Genomic DNA, 23,648 nt, shown 5'->3' on the forward strand with positions numbered 1-23,648 from the left:
AGTGATTATGCCCACCGAACATATGACAAATAGGTACAGTTGTCTGCTGGAAAACTGGTGAGATGTGCTACTTAAGAAACATACTAGCAGGTCCACATCCATTTGCACCAGTGCCATGTAGATCACATTACAGAGAATTACATATTGTTTTCCTTCCCACCACCTCTAGATTGTCTTGATTCAAACCACAGCAACTGCTGAGGAAGTGGCAATATGCTGCTGTTATTGCCTCAAGTCATTTCCAACTTATGGCAATCCTAAAGCGAACCTGTCACTGGGTTTTCTGGAGCCGAGAGTGTGTGACTCACCCAAGATCACCATGGCCAAGCAAGGATTCAAACCCTGGTCTCTGGAGTCATAGTCCAATGTTCAATCAGTATAACACACTGACTCTCTAGTGGCAATATAGCTTTTGTAAAAATGTGAAATCCAGCTTTGTTAATGTTGAACAAAAGACCAAGAAAATGAAGACCCAGTGGCATCACCTAGTGCAGTAACTCATGGTGTCACCTCCACATTGACCTCCTTCCATTCCACACCATACAGAATCCTTACTCATGTTTTTTGTACTAATATTACTTGTAAATCCTAATTACTCCATCTCACTGAATATCATGACATGATCTGTGACATAAAGCAACTAGCACAATTAAAATTAGACCTTTTACAATAAGCTGGAATTGTATGACTAAGAAGAAATCATGTGTTTTTTAATTTGTACATAATTTCAATAAAGAATAATAAAAAAAATTAGACCTTTTACACTATCATACACATGGCCTCAGTGCATTTACATACTCTCTTTTTCTGGCTTTGCTTCGCGAACGAAGATTCAGGAAGGACGCATCCCGTGCTTTGTACAAGCGCGTTGGTGACTAAAAAGGCCAAACTGGGACAAACAGGTCCGGTTGCAGAATGCACAGCGGAAAGTCTCCTTGGGTGATGTTTCCGGGTTGTGGTTCTTTCTGTGTTGTAGTTTCTCTTCGAGACTCGTTCGCCGTGAGCTTTCGAAAAAGGCTGCAGCATGGTGGATAGTGCATCTCCATGCCTCCCGATGCGAGGCCAGGGCAGACCATTGTTGGTGATCAATTTGGCCAAGCCTGAGATGCTTTTTAAGGGAGTCCTTGTATCTCTTCTTTGGGGCGCCCCTCTTACGCTGACCCGTGGCGAGTTCACCGTAGAATACTATTTTTGGGAGGCGATGGTCCTTCATCCTAAGGAATTGGGGGGGGGGCATCCTAGTTGTTCCAGGATCTGCCACAGACCTTTTCTACTTACAGTGTCAAAGGCTTTGGTGAGGTTGTTATGCTCAAGATTGTAAGGGCAACCTGTTTATCCTGAGAGCGTGTAATGAGAATCTCCCTCTCCGTGAACTTATTCACAGTAGGGCTGACACAGACATTGAGACACCAAATTTGGTTTTAAACACCATGCATGTAACATTTATTGAATCACAAAGTAATACAACCATTGATTATCAAGAGCTCTTTCACTCACACACTCATACAATACTCACACACACTTTCCTTCCGCCGAACATTGATCAGTTGTTCTTGAAGGCTGGGGATGACACCGTTGCCGCGGTAGATGCCAACAAAATGGAGGTGAAAGTCCAGGGTCTTTATACTTTTTCTTCTCTCTGACTTTTGGCTGCTGAAGTCTTGCAATATTGCAGCCCATTATTCAACTTCTTCCTTTGGGAGGACAGACAGGTTGTTCAGATCAGTCCGTGTTCAAAGCAACTCGTTCTGTTCAAAGTCCTCCATTGTCCTGTCAGTTCCTCATCATGGCGACTCAGGAGATAAGGTTCTTCCAGGTCATAGTTCGTCACACCTGGATGGCACCCCGCTTCAGCTTCCAAGTTTTCAGACTTTCCTCGCCTCGGTTTTCATTACACGCTCTCAGGATAAACAGGTTGCCCTTACAATCTTGGGCGTAACATAATTGGTGTCAGAAGTGGGATCCTAGAGCGTGGTGAGACTCTTTCTTTCTGGGGACTCTCATAGCTGGGGGGATGGATCTTGAGACTTGGTGCAAGGGGACGCCCTTGCTGGGAACAAGGGGCAAAGAGGGAACAGGTGGAGGTTTGGAAGCCTGTTTACACAACTTCTTTGTTCTTTGAGGGAGGAAGTCAGCGTGCTTCTTCCTGCAGTTGTAACAAAAAGTTTGGAGCCAAGAGCAAAGAGGGATCAGGTGGAATTTTGGAAGCCTGTTTACACAACTTCTTTGTTCTTTGAGGGAGAGAGTTGGCGTGCTTTCTCCCGCAGGTGTAACAAGAGCAGAGGGGAACAGGTGGAGGTGTAATGAAAATCTTTAGAGGCCAGAAGCTACGCCAAAGCTGTGCTCCAGTCCTTAGAACTGGAGTATGGCTTTGGCATGCCTTTCAGCCTCTTCGGACGCACACATCATTTAAACAGCACACTTCCTGAACTTTGAGAGTCTCCCAGTAGCCACATGGCCAGATGTAGATGGTACCAGCATGCAAGATATATCTATAACCATTAACTGCACCCGAATCCTCATCATTCTTATGTAAGACCTTGTGTAGCAGATTTCTACTGTGTATGTCACTGTGGGGAGAAGACGTTTACATTCACTAGGCCTCCTTATGAACTTTAGGCATCTGGAAGGCAGAGCACTGGACTAGAAAGAGAGGGGAGGAGAGAGACATTCTTAGCCTGATATACACCGAGGTTTGAAAGTTACTTTTTGGAAAATAGCTCCCAAACTAACCACAAATCAGTATGAGTATTTGCCATACTAGCTGGGGTATTCTGTTAGTTGGATCCAAAAGATTTATGTTCCCAGGCCTTGGATTTAGCAAAGCAATCTCTAGTAGGTTTCTTATCATGGAATGTGGATTCAGTGCTATCTGAATCTCAGTGAACTCTCAGCAAAAGAGAAGAGATTTCCAGTCATTTCCAAGTCACATTTTTGGCCAATGTGCAAAAATGCACAAATGATGCAAGGGGCACAGGTTGGGACAGGATGAAAATCACCCTCCTTTCTTGCCACAGTTACCTATCACCCATGTAGAACATTGAAATTACATGTTGCAGTGAATCTTCCCTACTTAACAAGAGTACATCTGCTCAGGGTTCAAGACACTTTGGTGCTCCACTCTCTTTCTCTTCCTTCACCCTCCCCATCACTGCACTCCTGCTTTGTGCTTTTCTTCTCCATCTGTCATCAGTCATTAGGATGATCACTCTATTAAGCACCCCAAGAACAGTGGTCATTGTGTCCTTTTAGGAATTATTCTGTATGAAGTCAAAGGCTTTCATGGCCATCATCCATAGTTTTTCATGGCCATCATCCATGGATTTTTCGGGCTATGTGGCCATGTTCGAGAAGAGTTTATTCTTGATGTTTCACCAGCATCTGTATTTTTCCCCCTTTGTACTTCTGCAAACTCAGAGTTCCATCAAGCAGGTTGATTCAACTCAAATCTTGTTTCCAGGGGGGGCACTATGGGTGGATGGGTATTGCACACCTTAGTTCCAACTCTCCCCATTTTGCAGGGGTAGCCCTGATTATTCCTCTGCTGTCCACTATTCAGCTACCTTTAAAATGTCCCTGTTTCGTTCTCCTCTTCTCACTTTCCTCCTTTGCCCATGTCTTACTTCTGTTGCTCCATGCTAAGTTCCTATTAGATTCATGCAAAATCATACTGTTGAAGCCTCTCTATGCTGTCTAGTCAGCTTCAATTTATGAATAACTTTTGCTATTTTCACCACATTCTGATGTTGCTTGGCCACATGTGTACCAGATTTCATCTCTGAAATGTTGGAGGGTAAGTTTTTGTCAGCCCTCACATTCTTATAGTACACTATTAGAAGGAATCACAATTGGAATAGAGGGAGATGAATCCAAGTTTGGAAACATTTCATCTTTTGGATAACAGCTCTTAGAATTTTTGGTCAACATAGCCACTGCCCGGTTGTATGGGGGATTTTGGGAGTTGTAATCTAAATAAGTAAGGTTTCAAGTTTTGCAGATAAAGATTATTGATAGCAATGGAAGGAAAGCAAGAAGCAGAACATGGTTCTACCACATTCTAAAGTCCTGCAATTATTTGTTAAAGGCAATGTTACAGTCTGTGTGTTTCACTGCACTGCATGTTCTACTGTACTGCAAATAATTTTGTCTTAAATCATATTTGGCAGGCCAGGTAAGCAGGCAACACAAACAAAATAGTCAACCATTTTTGCCAAGTGGCCTTGGGGACTCATTACTCTTCATCCAGCCATGGACTGAACATGCTTCCACTCCCAGGGTTCTGAGCCTGAAGGTGATGCAAACCCTTTGTCTTGCCCAAGAGCCAAATTGCAAAATCAAAGAGATAAAACTGGCCTTATGAACAGCAGTGCAAGAGAAAGAATGCATGAAACTGCACATCTAGCTCAAACTAAACTGCTGAGATACACAGGACAAAGGCCTGCTGGCTGCTGAAAGAAAAAGAGGAATGCTTTGGAGAATCTTCAGGGAGGAGAAAGTGTGTCTGTTTGTATATCTCCTTCTGTTCATATCTAGAGACCACAGGCACGTGATGATGAGATGGTGTGGAAATGTATGAATCCCAAGATAATGTGGGGATTTCCAGAGGGGATGTTAGATAGATAAAAGGCTGTCAGGGAATCAAAGTAAGCCAGCAAGACAGTCAGATGACTCAATGCTCTAATGCTGACCATTACAGCGATTGCTGGAATATCAACACAGACCGCCCAGTTCCTTTCAGCTGAGTCCAGATGTTTGAACAAAGGGTACGCTGAATCTAAATGCAAAAGTAAACAAGGGTTTAAAAAACAACCCAGGACAAGGTTTGTCACACATATTCATCCTCACTTCACAGTCAAAGTACGATTAGCATTATTTCAAATTACTGTAGATACTCATGTATAAGTCTAAAAAATTATGTCAAAAATTTGACCCAAAAAAACCCAAGTTGACTTATCCATGGGTCAATGTACCTGTATTTTCCGGCGTATAAGACAACTGGGCGTATAAGACGACCCCCAATTTTTCCAGTTAAAATATAGAGTTTGGGATATACTCGCCGTATAAGACTACCCCTCTTCCAACGCACACCAAATAAAAATTTAAAAAACAACAGATTTGATTTCAATATGGTAATTTTAATTCAAATGCTTATGACATGCAGGTACTTAGCAGGAAAACTTGTTGTATACAAAGCCTGCTTGGATTGGTCAGCTCTCCCTGCCTGCCCAGCCCTCCCTGTCTTCAAGACTATCAGAGCGGTAGTGCAAACACAGCTCTTTTTTTCATACCCCTGGCGTCCCGGACGCCTGCAGCTTGCTCCGCCCTTCAGTTACATATGCGACGACTGCAGATTCTCCATTCTGGCTTGGAAGTTTCAGCACCTGCCCTATAAGATGACACCCGGCGTATAAGACGACCTCCGACTTTTGAGAAGATTTTCCTGGGTTAAAAAGTAGTCTTATACACCAGAAAAGACAGTAAATACTGTACTTTAAAAAAAAAAACAAGGGGGCGGCACCATCCCTTGGTGAAAGACATAAGTGTAATCCCGTGATGGCAAACCTATGGAATGCATGCCAGAGCTGGCACATGACACCATTTCCCCTGGCTTGTGGCAGAGGTAGGAAGAGGTGCGCACCTGTTCCTCCTTCCTGACCATCCCCAGCCTGCAGTTGCCTCTCAGGAGGCAGCTGAAGGCCATGGACAGCATTGTGGGAGGAGGGACATGCACCTCTTCTTCCTCCTTCCTGACCCTGCCAGCCTCCAGTTACCTCTTGGGAGGCAGCTGAAGGCCCGAGCGGGGGGGGAGAAGTTCCGTCCCAGAAGTACTACCTCCAGAGGGTGGGAGTCCTGCCCCTGGCACCAGGTAACACCCAGTGCCGGAAGACCTTTTAGTTTGGGCACTTGGCCCCTAAAAGGTTCACCATCACAGGCATAATTTGTCCTGGAAGCACTACCCCTCCCCCCCATTTTCCATTCAGCCCTTAATGTGAGCACAAACTGTAATGCCTGCTGCATTTTTTCCCTTTGCTTCAGGTCCTCAAAATTCATATCTGTGACCTCCCTAATAGAGGGAAAGGCAGCTCCTTTCAGCGACACTGCCAAAGTGCCATTAGCGCCCTGGGGTGTTGTGGCGACGTCACGTGTGCCCATTTGGACACAGTGCATGTGCAACATCATTGGTGCATGTGCCATTAGACAGTACTGTGTAAAGATGGCACTGCTGTTAAGTGCTAGGGTTCAGGAGCATGCAGTTGCTGTACGCTCCCGAACCCCAGAATCGGCACCAGCACACTGCTTCCCACCCATGTATACCGGGCTGTAATTTCCTGGGAGATTTCAGGCTTGATTTATTCAAGGACCCATCAAAGATAGCTACCCTCATTTCAGCTTCTTGTTATTTGCTGTCTAGTCAGCTTCAATTTATGAAGATCCAATGTATGAGAAATGTCCAAAAGCCTAGACATTTTAGCTCAGAGATTCAATGAAGAATTTAATATTTAAATGATTTCACATATGCAACTAATTAGAGGGATATCTTGCATAAATGTGGCAAATGACACCCCCCCCCCCCAAAAACACGCCCCAGATGTACCTGACCTTTTATGGCCACATTTTCTTCAAGGTAAAATAGCAAACCTTTCTGTAGTACATGCATATGAATCATGCTTTGGTGCTGAAGCATGTCAACAAATTTGTACTATTAAATAACATTTCCCTTTGGATTACAGAAATGAGTGAGGCTAGTCTACACTATCACTTGAAAGTATAAGAAAATAATCTTTATGTCAATGCCAGCAAGTTTTAACCAATTCAGATACAAATGGGATAAAAAGTCCTGTTCTGTGATGAGTTCTGAATCAGACTCTAAGCAGCTTTTTGAGGTAATCTAATGCGCCAACACAAATCTTCCACCATGATAACAAAAGCAAGCTGGCCTCCCAGAACATGTAATTTCCCAAAGTGGAATCTAATCAGAATGGCACCAGGTGAAGGAGTCTAGCTGTGTTCTTGGCAGGTACTGTTGGCATAATTAAGGCAGCTGTGTTGTATAAGTAGGCTTGCTCGTCTAATCCTTTTTCTCCTCAATAACTCCTGTTGAGGAACTAGGATTATACAAATCTGGCATCTGCAGTGTTGGCAGGATGGAAAAGAAGGAGGCTCTCAGACTGGAATGAGAGGAAAAGATGGAATTTTCACAATAACATTTCACTATTGCCTTCCTTTAAAGACTATTGACTGAAGAATGATCGTACATATAGTGGAATTGGTAGCCTCACCATTAAAATGAATTCCAAACTATGTAATAAGCAGCCGTGTAATTAGAACAGCCAAAGGCATATCCAATAGGACACTCTCAAAAGACAACCACCATCCAAAGTGGATGTGGAAATCATGTTACCCTTTAAAGGTTGTTGGAATGTAACTCCCTGCAGCCCTGCCATGAGATATGCTGGCTTGCTGCTAGGAACTGCAGTCCAACAACCTCTGGAGGATCTCACGATTTTCACTCCTATTCTAAGGATAGTTCAAGAAGTCAAGAAGTATGGATCTACTTTTTTATATTATTGTTTTCAGCTTTTATTTTATCCTGTCCCACATTTCTCTTGACTATCTTACATTTTGCAGTGTCTTGTCCTCCTTTACTGTTATGACATCTGGCCACCCTGTAAATGGCCCTCCCTAAAATGCAAGTCCCAGGATTCCAGAGGAATCCTGGAATAAATGTGAAATAATAGTGCTATAACAGTATAATATGATATTTATGTGTTTGGCCCTCTCTGGGGCATCATAGACTAAGGATAGACTCTTGAGTATAAAATAGACCAGTGGCATAAATATAGCAAAATTATCCCCCATCCTGCCCAGGGACATTTTCGGGATTAAATTATGAAGCATTGAATGTCACAAAAATGGCCTTATGGACCCCACTTTCTACATCCCTGCTCCAAGGCAAGGGCTTTATCTTGTAGCATAATACCCTTCATCAGAATGAGGCATTGAAGCAACTAGGCAGGATAGCCCTGGAGGGTTCTAGGTACCTTATTACTACCTTAGTTGTGATGACAAAAATATTACTTGAAATTAAACTAAGTTCTCACCTTTTGCCACTCTATGCAGAGAAGGGAATTTGACTTGAATTGATGCTGTACCTTAGTTTTTATATTTAAAAAAGGAACCACCCCCTTCTCTGAGTAGACTGACAAAAGGAGCCCCATGCTGAGCCCCGGTTTTACCCTTGATATATCCACGGGTCATATCAAAATCCATAATTTTGGCCTCCGAACCTGTCTTAGACTTATACATGAGGCTGACTTATACTTGAGTATGTACAGTAAATTGCCTCTGTGGTTGAATTCCTTTACTGACAGCTGAAAAACTGATTATTGTTGCTAGAAGCAAACCTTAAAGCTGCCAAAGCCACTGAGAAGATTGTATGATATGGTTATAAAAAATAATTTAACCTATGTGAAAGACTGATGAAAAAGCAGGGTCTTTATCCTGTTTATTATAACTGAGAATTTTATCTGGAGGAGAGATAAGGGAAGCCTGGCAACAGGGCCGGCTCTAGGTATTTTGCCACCCTAGGCGAGAAATATTTTGGCACCCCTGTCGCCCGTCATAATTATTTTCACCCCTTGATTTCCGCTGTTTCGTTTGTTAAAGCTAAACATGAAATAAAACTTAGGTTCCAATCTCTCGTCACAGTATTGAGAATTAGTCAAAAAGCCAATTAGGTTTTTACAGGTTAAAGACTTTTTTTTATTGCTGAGATATTTGGAATGGAGACTAATGCATACATATTCCTTTTGGAAGCTGGAAGCATTATTCATTCTAATGATGTGGAAAAATCTGGATCCCATCCCCATGAATTTGTGGGGTAGTAGTGATCCATCTATGACCCCTAAAAACTAAAAATCTTCACCCAAGGGGCAGAAAAGGATGTCTCAAGAAAGAGAGGAAAACCAGTAGGGTCACCAGGTGAGAGGACCAGGGCTGCTGCCACACTGCAGAATTAATGCAGTTTGACACTCCTTTAGCTGCCCTTGGCTCCCACCGTGACCGGCTGTCCTAACTGCAAAGGAGGTCAAGGCACTGCAAAATGTAGGTCTTTCAAGTAAAATGGAGGACATGACTAAGTAAAAGCTAAAACCCCTCATATAAATATAAATTCATGAGTCTTCGTGATGCTCAAAAGGGAGGACATTGTTGGAATTCCTCCTGGTCAGAAGACTGAAATGTAAGATATACCCCAGAAAAAGAGGACATCTGCCCATCCTGCGGGTTTCATGCTATGGAGCTCTGGGATTTGTAGTTTGTTGTGGCTCCACTGCTCTCTGACTGAGAAGGTGAGTTCTCCTCCAAAAATCCAAATCCCAGGATTCCATAGCATGGAGCCAGAGCAGTTAAAGCGGTATCAAAATGCATTATTTCTGTAGTGTAGATGCAGCCTATGAAACAAGGATGGGAATGGCTCCAGGGCGAGAAAGAAAAGACACATAGTAGGCACACCATTTACAGCACTTTAGAAATAAACTATAATAATAATAACAACAACACCAAGAGTTGGCAAGCCACACTCTCTCAGCCTCAGAGGAAAGCCATGGCAAAGCTTCTCTGAACTCATATTGCCAAGAAAACTCCATGGTAGGTTTGCCTCAGGGCAGGGTAGACCTCCTCCTCTTCCAGGACATGTCCTCCATTCCAACCTTCTGTCCAGGAGGTTTTCTAAAACATCCTCCATTTTGAGCATGACTAAGAAGCATGCATTTACATTTCTAGGAGCGTTTGGAGCTTTTCTTGAGCCCTGTCCTCCCTTTTTCTTAAATGTCTTCCATTTTGTGGTGCCTTCCTTTGGGTGAAGACATTTGGGAAGAAGACCAAGCTTTTAAAGTGGATTGTTGGAGCCAGTGTGGACTAGTTGTTTGAGCATTGGACTATGGCTCTGGGTTCAAATCCCAGCTCGGCCATGAAAACCCACTGGGTGAAGGCATCACACTCTCTCAGCCTCAGAGGAAGGCCATGGTGAGCCTCCTCTGAACAAACCTTGCCAAGGAAACCCCAAGAGAGGGTAGCCAGGAGGCAGAAAGGACTTGAGGACACACAGCAACAAACAACAACAAAAAGTGGCTCTAGGAATCAGAGAAAAGGGTGAGTGAGTGGGAAGGGAGACAAAAGTGGGTGGATAGGGAAGGAATAGGGCCAAAGTCTGGGAAGGAGAAGGAGTTGGGGGGGGGGGGGAGAACGGGGCCCAGGGAAACCTACTGGGTGACTGGGGGAGTCACACTCTCTCAGCCTCAGGGGAAGACCATGGCAAGCCTTTGCTGAACAAGTCTCTCTCTTGGCAAGAGAGAGAGGGAGAGAGGAAGGAAGGAAGGAAGGAAGGAAGGAAGGAAGAGAAGAAGGAGGGAAGGAAGGAAGGAAGAGAAGAAGGAGGGAAGGAAGGAAGGAAGGAAGGAAGGAAGGAAGGAAGAGGGAAGAAAGGGGGAGGGTAGGTAGGAAGGAAGGAAGGAGGGGAGGGGAGGGGAGGGGAGGGAGGGAGGGACAGATAGGAGGAAAGAAAGGGAGAGAGGGAAGGAAGGAAGGAAGGAAGGGGGAAGGTAGGAAAGAAGGAAGGGAGGAAGGGGAGGGAGGGACTGAAGGAAAGAAAGAGGAAGGAAGGAAGGAAGAAGGAAAGAAGATAGAGGGAAGGAAGGAGGGAGAAGGAAGGCACTCTGCACTCCACAACAAACTCCAACTCCCAGAATTCCATAGCCTTGAGCCAGAAAGAGTTAAAGCAGTGCCAAACCGGGTTAATTCTCCAGTGTGGATGCAGCCCTGGAGTTGCAGAGCGCAGCAAACGTCTTCCATCCTCAGCAAGCAGCTCTCTCTCCCTGCTACTCAGAGGCTGGCAGTGCTGCTGGCTGCTCTGTTTGCCTGATTCTATGATCCTCAGGCTAAAGCCACTCTCTCTATTTCTCTCTCTCTGGCGCCCCCTAGTTCCCTGCCTAGTTTGCCTATATGGACGAGCCGGCCCTGCCTGGCAAGAAAAAGGGGGTTACTTTGTTTTGCAAGACAGAATATGGAATTATGCCATAAACGAATTAAATAAACTCTTCTGTAAAACTGTGTTTGAGGACCAGGGGAGAAGCTGGATTTTATTCCCTTTGGAAACTTTTTTTAAAAAGTACAAAGAACTACAGAGAAATGCAGAGCTGTTACAGTCAATTATAGGGGTTTTTCTTCTAATGCTGTAGTAGGTTATATCTAAGATCTATCGGTCTAAAATATAAAATGGTGCCCTCTAAGGGAGGAGAATTTGTTTGCTGTAATAATTTAAGGTACCAAAACAGGGAAGATAAAAGAAGAATAAAGTAAAAAGTGTTTCAATAATTATTTGATATGTTAGACCAGGATTTTTTTCACAAGGATCATAGAATCATAGAACTGGAAGAGACCACAAGGGACATCCAGTCCAATCCTCTGCTATGTAGGACTTCACAATCAAACCAACCCTGCAGTGGCATCTCAGCCAATGTGGTAACTCATGGTGTCACCCCCCATTGACCTCCTCCCAATTCACACCATACAGAATCCTTAGTAATGCTTTTTTGCAGTAATGTTACTCAAAAAAATTGTAATTCCCATATACCACTGAATGTAATGCTAATAGTTGTGACTTAAACAACTAGCAAAATTAAAATTATACTTTCAAATTACAATATCATATGCACAACCTAAATGTATTTGCATATATACATAGTGAAGATTTGGTTAAAATGTGATATTTTAAAGAAATTTTTAAAAGAATGTTAAACATTTAAAATTTACATTTTTAAAAACCTTTTCTCGCTTAACGTTTCCTTTTCTAGGCTAAACATACCCACTTACCCAGTCCCATAATCCACTCCTCATATGGCATGGTTTCCAGACCCTTTACCATTTTGGGAGATTATTGCATTGCTTTTAAAGCGCTTATCCCCGATGGGATAAAGATGCATTTAATTTTAAAACTGGGTGTTATTGCACTCACCAGTAGCCAGGTTAATGCAATCCATATGCAGCCCGGATCCCCGCCATTCTTATCCAGCAGCTTTTCAAAAACAAGATTTTGCCATTTTTGAAAGGGCACTGGATAAGCACGGCTGGGATCTGGGCTGCATAAAATCCATAATTTTGGCCCCAAAACCTGCCCTTGACTTATACATGAGGTTGACTTATGGTTGAATATATACAGTACATTCCTTGATCTAAACACTATAAGTCTATTGATGCAGACTAAAAAAACATAGACTTTCTTAGCTGCCGCATCACATTGCTGATTCATGTTCAGATTGTGATCCACTAAGATTCTTAGATCCCTTTTGTATGTAATACTGTCGAGCCAGGTATCACCCATCCTATATCTGTGCCTTTCATTTTTACCTCCCAAGTGTAGTACAGTGGGTTCTTAGTATCCACTGGGATTTGGTTCCAGGACCCAATGGATATCAAAATCGGTGGATGATCAAGTCTTATTAAATACAATGGCATAGTAAAATGGTGTCCATTACATAAAATTGCAAAATAAAGGTTTCTTTTTTGAAATGTAAATATTTTAAAAATATTTTGAAACTGTGGATGCTGGAATTCATTTATAAAAAAATATGTAGATATGGAGAGTTGTCTGTATTTTCCATTTCTCCATGATGAAATTTATTTTGTTAGTTCTGGCCCAGCTTTCTAATCTGTTAAGAATATTTTAAAATTTGATCCTGTCCTCTGAGGTATTAGTTTATAATTTGGTGTAATCTGCAAATTTGATAAACATGCCCTAAAAGATGTTAAATAGCAAGGACAGAACCCTGTTTCACCTCACTAGTTACTTCTCTCCAGGATGAGGAGGAGCCATTGCTGGGTACCCTTAGGATTTGGTCAGTCAACCAATTACAAATCCGGCTAACAGTCACATTGTACTATTTCTTTATTCTGTACTGCATTTTCCCCTACTGCATCATCTGCTCCATTTCCCCCAGGTGGAGCCCTGTTCTCCTTTTCAGAGAAGACCAAGGCAAAGAAAGTGTTGAGTAGTTCATCCTTTTCTCTGTTTCCTGCATTTCACTATCTTCTCCAAACAGGAGCCCTACCATTTTCCTGTTCTTCCTTTTGCTAAGGACATAATCAAAAAAAGCTCTTTTTATTGTTAACGTCTCTAGTAACCCTGAGCTCCTTCTGTCTTTTAGCTTTTCTAGCTCCCTACATGAGCTAGCTTTTCCTTTAAATTCTTCTTTGATGATTTCCTCCTTTTTCCATTTCTTATATATGTCCCATTTAAAACTTAGGTCAGTTGAAAGATCTTTAGACATCCATCCCAGTTTTTTAGATATCTGCAGTTTTTCTTCCTTGTTGGAACTATTTGAAATTGTGTCTTCACTATCTCACTTTCAAGAAACTCCCATCCCTTATGACCCCTCCCCCCTTCTCTACTAGTATTCCTGAAGTGTGCAGAAATCAGCTTTCTTAAAGCCTAGAATGCATGTCTGACTACAGGGGGCTTCCCCTTTCTGCTGTATAATCAGTACCATATTTGTGACATATTATTATCATGTTTACATGGGCTGGCATCCTATACTGAGTTATGAGTTTGCCTGCCTGGATGGCGCACCCACTGCTGAAGGGGTGACACCAAAGGCAATCACCCCTTTGGGGGAGCTAAAAGTTATATCTGAAGGAGTGTTCTCACTTGCGATTTACAATGTTTTAAAATACACCAGTTTCGGTTAAACCGACTCAAAATACACCGGGTGTTATCCCGCGTTCCAAATCGCTTTTTTTTGTTCTCATTTATCAAATTGATTCACTGTAAATGATCCGCTTTCGTTCCTATTCATGAATGAATCGGTGTATATTTAAACCGGTTTTAACATTTTTTCGTTCACATTCACTTTTTTCGGCTGTCAATCAAAACGACATCATCATAACGTCACAATAAACCGGAGTAACATACACCGGTTTAACTTTTTCCTGTGTTTCCATTTATTGACCGTTTTTAATTCATTTTTTATTTGGCGCTTTTTTAAAAAAAAGGACCAATGAGAAGGCGCTTAAGCGCTTAAAAGTCATAAGCGCCCAAGCTTTTAAGAGTCCTCCGATTTCCAGTCCCTCTTTCTTTTGCCAGTAGTGCTTTTTTTACCTACAATCATGGACCCTCACCTGCACCTGGTGCAGATGTTTGTGTTAATATGCATGCTTATAGAGAACTTGATGCAGTGTTGCACAACAGTGATGGAGATGTTTGATGGCGGTGAGCATGATGCAGAAATGAATGAATATCTTCCTATTCTGGATGGCATGCTTTCTTTCTATGTGCAAGATCTTCTTTTCTTAAATCTCAGAGTGATTTGTACAAGTTGAATCAATGCAGTTTGAGATAAGTACTATAGAATTAAATGATGTTTACTCCCAAGTATATTATTATTATTATTATTATTATTATTATTATTATTATTATTATTATTATTGAGGATTGCAGTCATCTCCGATAAACCTAACTGTACACTTTTATTAGTGTTTTGTTTTAGATGTCTTATGTTTGAAAGTGGCATGTGTTAATGAACCTAAATGGAATGTATTACCAGAAAACAACACAGCAGGGGTAAAGCTGGGAGACCTGAAGGTGGCAATTAATCTGGAGCTCCACATGAAGTACACCAAATTAAACTTCTGCCCTCAAGTTGAGATATGGACACAGCTCCTTCCTTTTGTGGTTATGTCTTTAGTTTAGAAAGAAATACATGGACAATATGTTCTGTGAAGTTTCAACAGTTTCAACAGCTGCACTGAGCTGTTTACTGGATGTGAACTCCAATTACTGCCATTGTGTAACTTCTTTTCAAATCTGTGGACTCCAAGCTTACCAACTATACCGAAACCAAATGAGTCAGCCCAGAGTGGGAGCAGTTATTGATATTACACATTCAGACAAGTGCATATCTTATCCCATTTTAAGCAGCAAATTCTGTTGAAAAGATGACTACAGATGGTCATATAACCATTCTTCTCAAGAAAGCAGAAGCTGAGAGACTGTGAATTGTTTAAAAGATGTTTAACAACAAGAGTAAAACTACTGGCTGTTTTCATTTGAGAAAGGGCTTATTGCCTTGGGTTTATTTTGAGCTTGTTTTTTTCCCCTAGGTTTTTTAAAAGGGTTTTTTTTGGGGGGGATCATAGGTTTTAAGAATCTATATTTTAAGGTGACTTATGATTTTCAATTTTAAGTGATCTTGGGCCTTGAAGCAGCAGTGCCAAACTATTTAAAATAAAACAAAGAGAAAAAAGCATGAATGTCCATTTCATTATAGGCAGTAAGATGAAGTAACAACGGAAGCAAAAGGCATACTCACCTACAGTGTTGCCTCTGAGAGAAGAAAGTATTGTGTCTTCATGTTCCAGTTCAAGCACTGACAAGAAGGCAAGCGTTCGCCTGGATTTTGTTACCCTGGAATTAGGTTTTTGGAAGCCAATAGTATATTTGTGATGCATAATTTTGTGGTGTTGTTTACCTTCAAGCAGGGATGTAGCCGGGGGGGGGGGGTGCTGGGGGACCGGGCCCCCCCCTCCCGTAAGAAAAAAAAATGGGGTGGGCTGCTGCGCCCCCGCACTCACCCCCCATTATAATGGTGGCACAGTGTGGGCCCCCCCCCCCTTCCTAAAATCCTAGCTACGTCCCTGCTTCAAGTCATTTCAATGTAAGATGACCCTAAGGCAAATCTGCAAGGGATATTCTTGGCAAGATTTATTCAAAGGAGATTTGCCATTTCCTTCCTCTGAGCTTGAGAGAGTGTGACTTGCCCAAGGTCACCCTGTGGCTTTCCATGGCTGAGTGGGAATTCGAACCCTGGTCTCCTGAAGTCCTAATCCAACACTCAACTGGCTCTAATAAATAATTTAATTATTCATATTTACAAGCTGATCATAAGTTGAAAATCAGAGCATCAACTACTCCCCCCTCCCACTTAGCTTTCTAGGGGGCTCTTGCACCCTAAAGATGCATCCAGAATTCCAAATCACCCAAGGCACTGTCTGCACAGACCAAATAAACTGGTCTTCCTTAATCCTCAGGGTGGGAAGTCTGAATGATGCAGTACCCAGTCCCTGAGTCAGGTGTGAAGAGTCTGGATTATTCAGTGTCAAATCCAGTGTACATCCCTCTTATAACAGTGTAAAAGAAGTCTTCCAACTCTATGAATCTATTTACTTATTTACAAACTGAATTATCATGTTCCATAGCAGAGCGGGTGAAGTGCAGAAGATATTTCTCTCAGATATTTGCTCTCCATTAAAAACCACTCAAAATCATTGACCTAAAAGAATGCAGATCTTCTTCAGCCAGGCTGTTAAGTTTTCCATTAATTTTAAATCATTTGCACTCAAAGGCAGCAGGCTGGAAGATGGAGTAGATAACCCTTATTTTTTATGGGTCACATTCCCTCTGAAATAATCTTTCAAGAAACGCATATTAGTAGAAGATGGAGCCAGAACCAAAAATAGGCAAGCCCTTCCCTTTTCTCATCATTCCCACATATTTCTTTCTCTGCTCCCCCACTCCCCTCCATTGACTTTTTCTTTTTCCCATCTAACAGCAAACTGGGGAAAGGACAGATTGCTCTTGCAGAGACCTAAACCTGATCTTTTTTGGAAGGCCTTTTAAACTTGTCTGAAACATACATGAGGCCGACAGCAGTGCTAAAACTGCAAGTTGCTCACATCACTGCAAAGCAGAAATCTGGAGTCTCCAGATGTGGCATTCCCTGGGAAGCCCAGAGGATGCGACCCCTCCCAGGATAGCAATGTTTACCAAGATTGAAATGTGATAACCCTACTGGCAGACCATAGGCTTATGACTTGCCTTCTGGTAGACAATGCTTTTTCCGTGATTGGATAAGCCCATGTTGATTCGGCTGAGACAGTGTACACATCTTGCTCCCTCTTGCTAATTAGAACTCTCTTAAGTACACATTGGTCCCTGATTCCTTTAATTGCCTTCTGATGTACAGTGAGATAATGTGAAACCTAATGTTACCTTGATGTCAATAAAAGGGGCTGGCCAAGACCTGGCCAGCTAAGCTTTGCACCCCCATTCCTGTCTCTGCGTCTCTCTCTGCCGCGACATCCAGAGGCCAATTTCTATAAATGCTCTGGCTAACAACAGGCTGTACTTTTACTCTTTAAGGCAGGCATGAGCAACTTTGGACTGTCAGGTGTTCACTTTGGCCTGCCTTGGACCCCCCCCCCCCAAATGGGTCATGCCAACTTCTCCCAGCAAACCCACAAATGTTAATCTATTATTGTTGTTGTTGTTGAAACAAAATGGTATCTAATCTGCTAGAAGCTTCCGAAGGACAGATTTGCGTACTTGGTGGGATCAGAGCAAAGGGGCTCTTGGAGATGGAAAAAAAAACGAGTCGACAGTGATCTAGAGACTGCTGAAATGCCCAAGCTAGTATTATAGTATCTTCAGCCAAGCAGAATCTATGTCAGTCTGTTTAGGAAAATGTCAAAGAGGAATAACATCAGATAATCCTATAGAGTTGTCTTTCTCAGACTATAAAAGAAAAAAAGCCAAGGCAATATGTCATTCCTTTTTTGTTATGAAAAATACCAGGTCTCTTTGCATAAAATCCTTCCAGTCCCTGCTATCATGTGTCAATGACAACAGATGAGGGGAGGCCCATCCCAGGGAAAAGCAAACACCAGAGCTGATTTGTCTCAATTGGAGTAACAGGGCCTGCTTTTAAAGTAAATATTGATAAATATAATCTACTTAAGCTAACATTCCTCCTTAAACCTAATTTCTCTGTCCCTCTCCAAGTATGTTGCAGCTTTGGCATTTTAAAAGTCTGTGCTTTTCAAAGATTCTGAAGTGTATGTGCATGAAAGTGTCATAGACACAGCTGAATCTGCCTTTATACTTAAGGTCTGTCTGCACAGCTCAGATTTTCAAGGCCAGCAGTTCTTAACACTGAATGACAGCCTGATTCTTCATGTGTTAGAAACAGCTGCACAGAAAAACATCTAGCTACAGAAAATATGCCCTATCTTTATTCTGAATGTCAGCTTGTATCTGTAAAGACAAGAAAAATTAAATATGTAGAATTGTATGAAGGGAGGAATCCAGTCTTACCAATGTTACTGGCTAAGGTGAAGGAGATCTGCCCACAAAGAGGCCTCCATTTATAAGATTGGGAAAATCTGTCCCTGTGGCTATTACAGTAACAGTGGTCAGTTCGCAAAAGAGCCAAAATGGGCAAAATTGTGAGTGAAAGCAGCCAATGGTCAGTAGGTTTCTAAGTTCCTGTTTCCCCAACATGGCACCAAACAGAAAGAAAATCTATACAAGCCTCAAGAGCTGGAATAGTACATTCCCTCCACTGGAGGGAGAAAAATGGGGGTGTTGTTGTTAAGGGGTGGAAGGGAGAGAGAATGGCTATTCCCAACACACCCTTGCTGCCTTGGCTGCTGAGCAGTGGCAGGACTGTGGATGATAGTACAGAACCAATGCATCTGCAGCTCTGTCTACTCCATAAAGTGTGAATTCACCCTATACCCACTGATTTCAAGATGTGTTTCATGATACCTTTATGAGTAGTCTTTGCTCTGGGGCCTCCCCACTTATTTGGTTGATCCATCAGGCATCTGTAATGTTTTATTCACAATTTGGGACTTACTCTTTACAAAATTAACATATGGCTATTCTGCATTTTCTGTTCAGGAAATAGCTTTTTCCATGTAGAGTAGTAATGTTTCCATGCAGAAATACTATTTTCTGTGCAGAAAAGTCTGGTTCTTGTGCAAAAACAGGCAATTTTCTATACAAAACAACTGTGTGTGAATTTTGCTCAGAATAAGTCGTGAGGTGCAGATTGTCATCAGTCCAGGATTCTTCTTATTAGGGTTTCTGACACTTGAAAACATGGGGTGTTTTTAACCATTCTTTGAATATTTTCAAATATTCTTTCCATTTCTAGTAGCATGCTTCCTAAGTGCCATAAAATATAGGTGAGTTAGAGCCTATATGGAGGCCCCTTTGAAGATGGGTCTTACTATTAATTTTCATATATCTATGGTGTGTGGGTGGAGGGGTGTGTATTGGGGGAGAACTGGGTCATTATAACAGAAACTGGCATCTTGACTTTATGACCTTGCTAAAACGAAGGAAAAGTAAAACAGCAGAACGTAGGAGAACATCACTCAGTCAGGGAACAATGTGAAACTGGCAATTTTTATCCATTTAACCTCCAACCTTCTGTTCTAGTTATGTGACCAGAGGTACAAACCTAACAGCCCTGATGGGTTAAGGGCCACTGGCTACTGTTCTTATCTCATATCTGAAGGTTATCAGTAGTAACAGAAAAATCTTTTTGTTTCTTCCTCTTATTGCCTGATGAAAGGGAGGAAGAAAACCAGTGGCTCTTGTACAGTATAACAATTCAGGCTTTTCTAAGCAACACAGATTTTTTTTTCATAATACCAAAAGTGGAAACATATGTATACAGAGACTGACATCCTGTTAGCGGCATGTTTGTTGTCTGCCCTCATGTCATTTCTGACTTATGGTGACCAATCCATGAGGGTTTCTTGAGAAGATTTGTTCAGAGGGGGTTTGCCATTGCTTACTTCTTAGGCAGAGAGAGTGTGGCATGGTACAGACTGCCATTAAGCGGTATACCTGTGCCAATTCTAGGGTTAGGGAGTGCACGGCAATCACACGCTCCCTAATCTTATTTCGTGTGGACGGTGCCGTCATTACATGGCACCTTCCACATGGGGTGCATGATGACTATGTCAAACATGCGGCGTGTTCAAACAGTGTGATGTCTCCACGTTGCCCCAGGCCGCTTATGGTGGCCTGGCTACGATGCAGAAAGGAGCTCCAAAACGTAGGTCCTTTTCACTGTGTGTATCGTTCCCGTGGCAACCAAACGGCCACGGGAACAATGCCAAGGAGAAGGGGGTATCTCCCATGGCTCTGGCTGTCCAGGTGTCCAGGGTCATGTATCCCCAAGGACACCCTTTTCTGCACCAGGGAGAAGTGGCATTTTGCCACTTCTCTGTGGCCTGGAGAAACTTTGGATTGGGGTGCAGGGCTGCCGGTGAGGCTGCCCTTGCCCCAATCCAGAGCGAAAAGGAGTAGGTTCAGGCCTCCCCAAAGGGGCAGCCTGGACTGCGCCTGTGTGACGTGCCCATGGTCAATCACCTACTGGGTTTCCATGGATGAATCATAGAATCATAGAGTTGGAAGAGACCACAAGGGTCATCCAGTTTAACCCCCTGCCATGCAGGAAAGCACAACCAAACCACCCCTGGCAGATGGCCACCCAGTTTCTGTTTAAAGACCTCCAAAGAACAAGAAACCACCACACTATGCCGCATCACACTGTTGGCTCATGTTCAATTTGTGGTCTACTAGGACTCCTAGATACCTTTCACATGTAGTCTTGTTAAGCCGAGTGTCTCCCATCCTATAACTATGCATTTCATTTTTTCTGCCTAAGTGCAGTACCTTACATTTCTCCATGTTGATATTCATTTTGTTAGTTCTAGCCCAGCTTTCTAATCATATCTGGTTAATCTAAATGAATATAAATCTCCAGGACCAGACAAACTACATCCAAGGGTATTAAAAGAACTGGGAAATGTAATATCGGAGCCATTAGCAATAATCTTTGAGAACTCCTGGAGAACAGGAGAAGTGCCAGCAGACTAGAGGAGGGCAAACGTTGTCCCCATCTTCAAAAAGGGGAAAAAAGAGGATCCCAACAATTATCATCCAGTTAGTCTGACATCAATACCAGGAAAGATTCTAGATAAGATCATTAAACAGAGATTCTGTGAACATCTAGAAAGCAATGCCATAATCACAAAAAGTCAACATGGTTTTCATAGAAAGAAGTCATGCCAGACAAATCTAATCTCTCTTTTTTTTTTTTATAAAATTACCAGCTTGTTAGATGAAGGGAATACTGTGGATATAGTGTATCTTGATTTCAGTAAGGTTTTTCACAGGTTTCCCCATGACATTCTTGCAAACAAGCTAGTGAAATGTGGGCTAGACAATGTAACTGTTACATGGATCTGTAATCGCTTGACTGACCGAACCCAAAGGGTGCTCAACAATGGCTCCTTTTCATCCTGGAGAGAAATGACCAGTGGGGTCCCACAGGGCTCTGTCCTGGGCCCAGTGCTGTTCAACATCTTTATCAATGACTTGGATGACAGAATTGTGGGTATACTTATCATGGGGGACCTTGTCAAAGGCTTTACTGAAATCAAGATATGCTATATCCACAACATTCCTTTCATCTACCAAGCTGCAAATTTTATCAGAAAAAGAGATCAGATTAGTCTGACATGACTTGCTTCTTAGCAATCCATGTTGGCTTTCTGTGATTATGGCATTCCCTTCTAAATGTTCACAGACTCTGTTTAATTATCTGTTCTAGAATCTTTCCTGGTATTGATGTCAGACTAACTGGGTTGTAATTGGTTTTTTGTGGGTTTTTCGGGCTATGTGGCCATGTTCTAGAAGATTTTCTACCTGACGTTTCGCCAGCATCTGTGGCTGGCATCTTCAGATAATGCTTGCCTGGAAAAAGTGGGTTTATATATACTGTGTGAGCCTGGGAATGCAGGAGTGATTTGCATGTGTATTGTTCTGTGTTGATGGCAGGCCTCAAGCTACCTTACATTTCTCTGTGTTGAATTTCATTTTGTTAACTTTGGCCCAGCTTTCTAGTCTAAAGAACACAGAGCAAGAGAGAGTTTCCAAGGTACTGTTCTCCCCCCAAGATTCCTCCCCCTGCCCTGCAGACCAGAGAAGAATATATAGATATACAGTGGGACCTCCTCATACACAGGAGATCCGTTCCTCCTCTTCTGCGTATGGAGAAAAACATGTATGCTCAAACCCCATTTGTTTTGCTGGGGGAGCATTCCTATGTGTGCCATGGCACACGCGCCATTATATTCCCAGCAGCTTAACTTTCCGTGGGCGCACTGTATATACCTCTGATTTACGGAGAAGAAGGCCCAGGCCTTGAGATCTGGCAACCCTACACCTATCCCTTGCTGCAAGATAAGTGTCCAGTAGATGAAATTTGGGTGGTCCGATTACAGAAGTATGAAATATTACTTTTTAAACCAAGTTCAAACAAGTAACCTTTCCAAGGTCTGATATAGGGATGATACTGAAATTTAGAGTACAGGAATATTATAAAAGGTGATCATATTTGATTGGACCTGGGTGTTTTGATTTTGTGGAAAGTCTTTTTCTGGTGCTTATAAACAGAATATCCATTAGGTGGCAGCCTAGGTCAGATATTATACTATGATGCTACCCAAAGACAGATTTTGCACATCTTGCCTATCAGATGGCTATTTCAAAACCTGGAGGGGTATATTTATGGGGGAGTGTCAAAATGAAAGCATTGCCCTTCCGGTGAGAATTCTGCCCCCCCTCCAACTTAAATTTTCCTTGAAGCAGCAAATTTCTAGCATTTCAGAGACTGAAAATTGTTCATACCTAGAACATTTAGTATTCCCTTGGGACTTGGGAACTTGTATCTCTTACCATTCCCTTGGTAATTTTCTGTGCCTTTTTTTGGTGCCTAAACTCTATATCGAAATAACACCTAGGGGTAGCTGTGTTGGCCATATAGCAAATTCAATAACATTCAAACAATGATACCTTTATGGGACCAACCAAAATGCACAATTACATGTTACAAACTTTCGAAGTCACACTGGCTTCTTTATCAGGCAAACAGGAGAAAAAAATTGAAGATATTAGTCCTAGGCCTGCATTTTCTGTATCTGGTCTTAGTTCAGGTGGTAGGGAGGGCTATCTGCAGGCTGGCACCTCCCCCTTTGCCCATACAGTCACTGGGAAATTTTCAAAGTCAAGGAAATTTAATGTCCATTTGCAAATCAAAGAAGATATTTGGAATGGGACCCATGTGTTCAGAGAGTGCACAGATATTTGCTGTCAGTGAAAACCCAAATTTACAGTTCCATTAGCATAGGCACATGTTTTAACTGTTTTCCAGAACACTCAGTTGTATTTCTGTACTCTGTCCAAGGGTGGACAACTTGTAGTGCTCTAAATGTTCTTGAACCCCATTTCCTATCAGTCATAGCCAGTACAGACAATGGTGTGGGATGATGGGAACTGTAGCAACAGCATCTGAGGGCCACAGGCTGAATTTCCCACTCTACCTCCTTTTCATTGTTCTTTCATGTTTAAAATAAAATGCTACCATACAGGTGCTGGCAACATTTTATTTAATTCAGCAACTAAGGCTATAAGTTATACCTCAAATATATGTTTGGTTTCTATTGTTTTAATTTTCATTGCTTCACTGAGTGTGACTAATTGTGTGTGTGGCAGCCCAGTGTGAATTCTACACTCTACAGGCTGCTCTAGTTATTTCTTTAATACTATGCAGAAGAACAAAAACACACACACAGGAATTGCAAGCAGTTTTCTATATATCTTTCAGCTGAAAGCCAGAAGAATTGCTGGGATCACTTGCCTTTCCTCGGGCCTCTTTGCAACTCTCGAGAGGGAGATTTATTTTCTTGTCAGCCATGGAAAAATAAGTTTTTCCACTGCCTGTGTGACATTTCCATTG

Source organism: Sceloporus undulatus, chromosome 2, assembly GCF_019175285.1.
Source record: "Sceloporus undulatus isolate JIND9_A2432 ecotype Alabama chromosome 2, SceUnd_v1.1, whole genome shotgun sequence".
Taxonomy (NCBI): domain Eukaryota; kingdom Metazoa; phylum Chordata; class Lepidosauria; order Squamata; family Phrynosomatidae; genus Sceloporus; species Sceloporus undulatus.